At 35.7% G+C, this 6,895-nt stretch overlaps 1 long non-coding RNA gene across 1 annotated transcript; it reads left to right on the top strand.

Moving 5' to 3' along the window:
• Nucleotides 1-2,705: 2,705 nt before the first annotated feature.
• LOC135197789 (uncharacterized) lies at nucleotides 2,706-3,234 on the top strand. Its single transcript, XR_010310662.1, has 3 exons — nucleotides 2,706-2,784; nucleotides 2,911-3,006; nucleotides 3,132-3,234. It is a non-coding gene; the product is annotated as an uncharacterized LOC135197789 (long non-coding RNA).
• Nucleotides 3,235-6,895: the final 3,661 nt, after the last annotated feature.

A 6,895-nucleotide genomic window follows, 5' to 3' on the forward strand; every position in this document is an offset into this window, starting at 1 on the left:
TAACGACGCTTTTAAAAACGCATGCTATGATAAAAATCCTTTATAGTTTAGCACAGTATATAATAAAAATATGTTTTTGGTTACATTACAACAAAAATTTTGAGGTTATGATGATTTTTGACACTTTTTTTTTTTTTTTTTTTTTTTTTGAATTTTTTTAGTGACGCCGATATGCGGAACTAGTTTGCGGGCGAATGAATACACTAGCTTGGGATGCGCAGTTTAAAACGGTCCAAAAGCGCGCAAATAATGAAAAATCATTGCTTGTTTCCAGTACATAATTAAAAAAACTAAGTTTCTGGTTAGATTACAACACAAATTCCAAGGTTACGACGTTTTGTTATGCTTTTTAACGATACCTCATATGCAGAACTAGTTTTTGAGCGGAGGTGCATAAATTAATTAACGCTATTAAACTGTATGGTAAATTGACCGAACAACGACCTCCGACGGTCGAGGACGCTAAGCGTAACAATACGAAAGGACGCCACTTCAATCGCGTGTCTGCCTGAAGTTCAGTTCGGTTTGTGTGCTAAGACGTTGCTGAAATTCCTTGCCATTTTTGCAAATTTACAATGGCTCCTAAACGCCAAAGTACTTCCCCTCCGATGATAGTTCATCCAAGAAGAGGAAGGTCATCACGATGGAGGTCAAATATGACGTGGTAAAGCGTTCGGAGAAGGGAGAAACTAACACCGAAATAGGCCGTTCTTTAGGCTTGAGCAGGACCACGGTGGTAACCATTGTGAAGGACAAGGAACGTATTCTGAAGCATGTTAAGGATGCTGCACCGATGAAGTCAACGGTGATAAACGAGAAGCAACGTAGCCAGAGCATTGTTGAAATGGAGAAATTGCTCATGATCTGGCTGGAGGACCAGAACCAGTGACGTGTTCCGGTGAGCTTAAGTGTGATCCAGGAGAAGGCTAGAGCGCTGCATGAGGCAGTAGTGAAAAAGTTTGGCGAAGGCTGTGCTGGTGGTGAATTTTCCGCGAGTAGAGGTTGGTTTAACCGTTTTAAGGCTCGTGCAAATTTGCATAATGTGAAGCTGCAAGGTGAAGCTGCTAGTGCTGATAGCGAAGCAGCAGAAAATTTTCCAGGTGGTTTGGCTGAGATAATTAAGGATGGTGGTTACACGGCTGACCAAGTCTTTAATGTGGATGAGACTGGATTATTTTGGAAAAGAATGCCAAATCGAACGTACCTTTCCAAGGAGGAGAAGTCAGCACCTGGCCATAAAGCTGGAAAGGAGCGACTGACTTTGCTGTTTGGGTCCAATGCAAGTGGCGATTTGAAACTGAAGCCCTTGCTGGTGTATTTGGCCGAGAATCCCAGGGCATTCAAGGGCATTTTCAAGAGTCAACTCCCTGTGATTTGGAAATCAAACAAGAAGGCTTGGGTTACCTTGATGGTCTTCGAAGATTGGTTCAATGACCATTTCGTGCCAGCAGTGGAGCGGTATTTGACTTCGAAGGTCTGCCTTTTAAGGCCCTCTTAGTCCTGGACAATGCCCCTGGTCACCCTTCAAATTTGAGCGACATGCACCCTAATGTGAAGGTGGTGTACCTCCCACCCAATACCACATCGCTGATACAGCCAATGGACCAGGGAGTAATAGCTAATTTCAAGGCTTACTACCTTAGAAGGACCATACGTTTTGCTTTGAGGGCCATAGAAGCTAACAAGGAGTTGACACTGAAGCAATTCTGGAAGGGCTACAACATTGCTGATGCAGTGAAAAATATTGCAAGTGCTTGGGACGAGGTGAAGACGACCACTTTAAATGGGGCCTGGAAGAAACTGTGTCCACAGTTTGTGCACAGTTTTGAAGGCTTTGACCAGGCAGAAGACGTCGAGACTGTGACGAGGAAGATCGTAGGGCTAAGCAAGAGGCTGAAACTAGATCTTGAACCTGATGATGTAACAGAGCTGCTGGCTTCCCATGGAGAGGAATTGTCTGCAGAGGACTTACTTGAACTTGAACAACAAATGATTGAGGAAGAGGAGGCAGCACCAGAGCCAAAACCCAGGTCATTAACTGTGAAAGGCTTGTCAGAGGGTTTTACTCATCTGGAGAGAGCCTTGGCTTCTTTTGAGGCAGAAGACCCTAACGTTGCTAGGTTTGACAAAATAAAACGTGGAATGTTAGACTTAGTAACTTTCTACAAGGAGACCCTGAAGGAGAAGCAGACGAAGAGAAGTGTGCAGTCCAGGCTTGACACTTTCTTTCACAAGTCTCCAGTACCACCACCTCCCACTCCTAGTCCTGGTAAGGAATTCTGAACTGTTTTACTAATTTATGTGTTTACATAGTGTACATATTAAAATGTGTTAATTTTTTAATGTAACAACTAAATGTAAGAGTAAATTGTAACTTCATTAATTTTCATCATTTGTAATTTTATTGCAGAAGTGGTGACAGTTCCCAGATCCCCCTGTACTACCTGTGACAGTTCCAGATCTCCCTGTACTACCTGTGACAGTTCCAGATCTCCTGTAACTACCTGTGACAGTTCCAGATCCCCCTGTACCTGGACCCTCTGTAGCAGCCCGCCCACCTGTACGTGTACAATCAGGTAAGCAATTTCATTTTTCTCATTTTCATGTTGGAAATTGTTTACACCCTACATACATACGTACACTAACTTACATAGTGGTACAATGTGTTTGATGTTGCATAACCTTATTATTTTTTTTTTTTCATTTCAGACCCCTTTGATAGTGACAGCGACCCAGATGACCCTGAGCCTTTCCATGGTTTTGATGCCTCGCCCTATTCATCAGGTAAGGAATCCTTAACAAATTTGTATAAAATGTTTTATAAATTGCTAATAGAAATTTTATTAAAAGTGTACATATGCTACAATTACATCCACCTTATATATTTATGTACCCTATCATTCTTTCCAGATCTAGATGTTCCCTCATCAGTTGATACGAGTAGTATCACCTCTCCAGAGCCCAAATCAGTTGATACGAGTAGTATCACCTCTCCCATTCCTTCAGGTAAAAGAATTCTTCATTTTTTATATTGTACATACGTATTACACACTACATATGTCAAACAGTAATAACATGTGCAGTAGTTACAGTAGTAACTCTATCATTTTATATATTTTTTATCATTCCAGACTCCCAAGCACCTGCCCATCCTACTCCATAGCCCAGCCACCCACTCATCTACCATATGCCCATCCCAGTAAGCAAGCCAACCACTAGAATTTGGTAAGGACATTTTTTTTATTAATGTTTTAATATTACATATGTAATAACCATGTTATGTATGTAACATACATACTATAATCATATGTATTACATTATCATTCCAGACTGGCATGCACCTGTGACTTACATAAACCAGACCTCTACATAGCTACATGTCTTCATTTTGCTGAAGGTAAGGAATTCTCAGTTGTGTTTAATGTTTGCATACGTACAATAAATTTTGTACACCTAAGTGGTTACATACTGTCCTTTAATATTAATTCTTCATTCCAGACTGCCCATCATCCTAGCCTGTTATCTGTGATAAAGCACACTGAAGTTAGGTTTGGAATGCATCCTTATCATGAATGCTCTACACCTCCACCTCCATCTCCCACAACCTAGGTAACAGCTTTGAGACTCGCTAAAAGTTGGTAAGTTATGTAAGGAATTTCTAAATTAAGTTTTATACTACATGTTATATGTGATATTAAACCACTGTATGGTGCATATTACTATATGTAACTTACTCTGCATAGAGGACTTACTGACAAAATTATTTTTTGTACATTCCAGAGTCCCCTGAATGATGTAGGCTATGGGGCCACATAAGACTTTGTCCACCCAGGGTTACATTGAACGACAACTTTAAACTAAAAGTAAGGAATTAATTAACATACATTAACTCTTTTAGTACTCTTGATATATATCTACAGTAGTAATTAACATATTGCATTCACAACTTTCTGTAGTGTATATTTTGTACACTAATTTTGTTACTTTTTCCTTCCAGAACCAACATTTTTCACACAACTCCAGGTTGTTACTAACAAATTACTACAAGTGTCATCAAGGGATAACTACAAGTAGAAGCACCATTTTTGGATGGAAAAAACCCTTCAGGAAAGTATACGTATCAAATGTAACATGTACATAGTGTAACAAAATATGAACAGTAAGGTTTTTACATACAGTAGTATTACATACGTACATAACTTTTTTTTACAGGAATTTCCAACCAAGTTTGATTATGTACATACATGTTATAAACCACTGTACGTATGGTTACTGTATGTAACTTACTAAACATACATACATGACTTAACTTTGATACTTTTTTGGTACATTCCAGAAAACCAGGACACCCCCCCATGATGCAGGCTATGGGGGCCACATAAAACTTTGTCCAGGGTTACTACATAACATAAAGGTAAGGAATTATACATAGTAGTAAACATACATTAAGTAAGTTTTATACGTACTAAAAAAAAGTGACCAAGATCTCTCACATGGGATAAGTGATCAAGGTCCCTCATGGAATTACATACTACTGTACACTCCCTGCTGAACAGGGGGTGTAGACCAATCATTTACAACATGCATACGTACCAGTTGATATTAAACCACTGTATGGTGCATATTACTGTATGTAACTTACTATGCATAGAGTACTTACTGACAAAATTATTTTTTGTACATTCCAGAACCCCCTGAATGATGTAGGCTATGGGGCCACATAAGACTTTGTGCATCCAGGGTTACATAGCACGACAACTTTAAACTAAGGTAAGGAATTAATTAACATACATTAACTAAGTTTTGTTTTTTTTACATGTTATATATGTGATATTAAACCACTGTATGGTGCATATTACTGTATGTAACTTACTATGCATAGAGTACTTACTGACATACTAATTATTTTTTGTACATTCCAGAACCCCCTGAATGATGTAGGCTATGGGGCCACATAAGACTTTGTGCATCCAGGGTTACATAGCATGACAACTTTAAACTAAAAGTAAGGAATTAATTCACATACATTAACTTTTTTACTCTTGATATAACTCAAAGTAAGGAATTATAAACTAAAAGTAAGGAATTAATTAACATACATTAACTCTTTTACTCTTGATATCTATAATTTACATATTGCATTCAGGACTTTGTGTAGTATTTTGTACTAATTGTGTTATACTTTTACCTTCCAGAGCTACCAGACTGGGATTTTAGTGTACTCCAGGATCTACCAAAGGATTAGTGTACAGTGTATAATAGTGTTTAGTGTATAATCTAACCTAAGGATTAAGTGTAGTACATTGTGCTTTATAGTGTCACAAGAGTTTAATAAAGAATTATACCTTCAAGAACCATCCTTTGGCATTGAAATAATCACACTACACATCATGCAATACTTGCATGTCACACAGGTAAGGTCTCTCTAACTTTTTCTTAGTTTAAGGCATATTTCCAAGTGTCGTTCCGGCTTACGACGATTTTCGGCTTACGACGCGCCTCAAGAACGGAACCCCCGTCGTAACCCGGGGACTGCCTGTATATATATATATATATATATATATTATATATATATATTATATATATATATATAATATATATATATATATATATATATATATATATATATATATATATATATATATATATATATATCTATATCTATATACCAATATATATATATATATATATATATATATATAATATATATATATATATATATATATATATATCTACTGGAACCTTGACATACGAATTTAATTTGTTCCGTTACCATCGTCGTATATCAAAACAGTTGTATCTCAAAGCATTTTTTCACATTTAAAATAATGTAATATGTATTAATCCATTCTAGCGCTATGAAACCACACCTAAACACAGCTAAATTACATATAATATACACAATTTATACACAAACGAGTAATAACACACATAATGATAAAATAACATAGCAATGTGATAAATGATAATAAATGTTAATAAAATCAATAAATAAAAAGAAAGGAATTTTACTTACCACAACGAAAGATGACGTGAGGCCAGCAGGGGGAGGAGGTAGGGAAGGGTGGCAGGGAACGATTTGTTCTCTTTTTATTTACGTATGTACACTAATAACTACGTAATAAACACAAATGAAATAACATTGATAAACTAATTTTTATTTATTTTTTTAATCAGTTCGTAGTTTAGAAATAATGGTGATGCCTTTGGAAGATTTTTATAGCTTCCTTCTGCTTGATGATCGTGGATATTGTAGAAGGATTTCGACCATACTCGTTTGCCAAATCGACGATACGAACGCCACGTTCATACTTTGCTATATTTCATGTTTTGTTTCCATCGAAATCATTTTCTTGGGTTTTTTCTTATCACCTGCTTTGTCTTTAGCTTTTGGACCCATAGTTAATAATAAAATAGACAAAATAACACGAAAAATAGGCACAAATACAACGAACTAAACAACAACGTGTTAACGATGCAGCACCAACAAACAAACAGACTGAACGCAATTTATCAGTCGCCTATCCAACTATCACTCATCGCAAAATCGTATCTCAAATATTTCGTTGTATATCAAAGCATATATTTTCGCAAATTTTCTGTTGTATCTCAAAACATTCGTATATTAGGGCAATCGTACGTCAAGGTTCCAGTGTATATATGATATATATATATATATATATATATATATATATATATATATATATATATATATATATATATATCTATATCTATATAATATATATATATATATATATATATATATATATATATATATATATATATATATATATATATATATATATATATACACACATATATACATATCTATATATATATATATAATATATATATATATATATATATATATATTATAGATAATATTAACATATAT

Source organism: Macrobrachium nipponense, chromosome 21 (genome assembly GCF_015104395.2).
Source record: "Macrobrachium nipponense isolate FS-2020 chromosome 21, ASM1510439v2, whole genome shotgun sequence".
Lineage (NCBI taxonomy): Eukaryota > Metazoa > Arthropoda > Malacostraca > Decapoda > Palaemonidae > Macrobrachium > Macrobrachium nipponense.